General features: G+C 67.0%; 1 long non-coding RNA gene across 2 annotated transcripts in view; it reads right to left on the reverse strand.

Annotated features, from left to right (window-relative positions):
* Positions 1 to 1,905, reverse strand: part of LOC113408684 — a 2,321-nt gene continuing 416 nt past the window's right edge. Inside the window, exons 2-3 of one of the 2 annotated variants that reach the window (XR_003370353.1) lie at positions 1,269 to 1,385; positions 1 to 45 (exon numbers count right to left, since the gene is read on the reverse strand). This is a non-coding gene — a long non-coding RNA (uncharacterized LOC113408684). Of the gene's footprint in view, positions 46 to 1,268; positions 1,389 to 1,905 lie in introns of both variants that reach the window. The other variant, XR_003370352.1, reaches the window with a different exon arrangement.

A 1,905-nucleotide genomic window follows, 5' to 3' on the forward strand; every position in this document is an offset into this window, starting at 1 on the left:
GTCGGAGGCCAGTTCCCCGCAGCTCTGAGAACGGCAGCATCTCATCTGGAAGGCAGGGACCGCGGCGTGAGCACAGCCCGAGAACCTCCCTAGCAGGATGCCAGGCCAGGCCGCGCCAGCCACACAACTCCAGAGCGCAGCCAGTCCACCCCGGGGGCAGGGCACCCATGGGCCCCAGAGCAGCAGGCCCCAAAGGGGGCTCTGGGGGGCGGTACCGGGGGTCTACGGAGCTGGCACTTCCTTGTGTCCAGCTGCCGAGTTGCAGGAAGAGAAGCTGAAGCTCCAGCAGCCCCCGGCGCTGCGGGATCAGGCCCACACAGGAGGCAGGGCCTGGGTGCTAGTCGCTCGGACAGGGCCACACGCTGCCGAGGGCTGGGAGCCAGCGGGCGCTGCCCAGCCTCTCTCAGTTCACGTGCCCCCCTCGTAACTGCAGCCCACCGCTTCCAGCCACCCTGCCGGTGCCCGCAGCGAGCCCTTGGCCAGTGGGTAAGGCACGGCCCTGGGACTCCTACCACAGGCCTGGGCCCAGCACCGGCTAACTCCACCAGTCACTGGGGTCCCCCACCCACCGCCACGGGGGGGCTGGCGCTGCCCACTCATGGCTCTTCACTCTTCCTCACGGATCAGCCCCTCCCACGCACGGATCCTTCTGCCCCGTGAGTGCAGCCCAGGAGCTCGCATGGCTGCCTCCCCCAGCTGCATCGGAGCCAAGCCTCCCCGCAGCGACCAAGCCCAGACCACCACCTCTTCCTGGCCTCTTGCCTTCGGCTATCCGGCCTCCCTCGCTCCTCCCCTGCGTCGCTCTGGCACAAGGGCCAGAGTCTGCTTGGACCGGGCCTGCTGAAAATGCCCCCAGTGTGGGGCAGTCCTTGGCCGGCATCACCGGCTCCCACACCACCACCCCCGTGCGGCGACCACTGGAGGAAGCTGCTGCTCCAGCCGTGGGGCAGGGAGCCGACGCTGTGGAAGGCACGGTACTAACCGGAGGGGCTCACCCCTGCCCCTGCTGTCACCCGGAAGTTCAAACTAAGCCCCTCCCAAGGCAAAAGCCCAGGCCACAACACTTGAGTCAACGGCGAATCTCCATGAGCTTTCAGCAGTACAGGGCCCATGACACACACCACAGTGTCTGGAGTCTCTCACCAATCCCCATTTCATAGTCCCTCCCCCACTTCTCTGGCCCCAGAGAATCAAAACGTGCCCTGGGCTGGGCCCATGCTCCCCTCCCTCCTCTAGAGCCCCCAGGAGAGCCGGGGGCTAAAACTCACCGAAGAGGTCAGCGAAGGGATCCCGCCCGCCGAAGAACTCCCGGAAGACGTCGTGGGCGCTGCGGAAGGTGAAGGTGAATTCGGGGACTCCCGCGTCGGCTCTTGGTCCCCCAGGCCCTGCTGGGGAAAAGCAGAGACAGGACGCTACCGCTAAGAGCCCAGTCTGAACGGAGTGAGGGAAACAGGCTGGGGTCCCTGTCCCCCGGAGAGACGAGCAGGTTAAAGGTGCTGTTAGCACGGGGCTGGGGCCAGTGAAAACTACAGGTCCCAGCATGCAACAGGACACGATGCGCTCCCAGGGCCGCTCGACTCGGTCCCCCGGCGAATATTTGTAGTAGGTGCAATTTGCCCCTGGGCCAAGAGCCGGCACCCAGCTCAGGGCAAGTTCCACCCCTGTATGGAGCACGGACGCCGCGCCGCAGCAGGGCACCGGAAGTCACGCCCACCTAGACAGGAGGAGGCCCTGCTCGGTGTGGGGCAGTGAGGCCTGGGGGGGCCGTACTCCGCTCGGGGAGGAGGAGGCCCTGCTCGGTGTGGGGCAGTGAGCCCTGGGAGGGGGCCGTACTCCGGTCGGGGGGAGGGGCGTACCCGGGTGTCACGGCCACGTAGACAGGGGGAGGCACTGCTCGGTGGGCAG

Source organism: Terrapene carolina, unplaced genomic scaffold (assembly GCF_002925995.2).
Source record: "Terrapene carolina triunguis isolate 2854851 unplaced genomic scaffold, T_m_triunguis-2.0 Scaffold21818, whole genome shotgun sequence".
NCBI classification, from domain to species: Eukaryota; Metazoa; Chordata; order Testudines; family Emydidae; genus Terrapene; species Terrapene triunguis.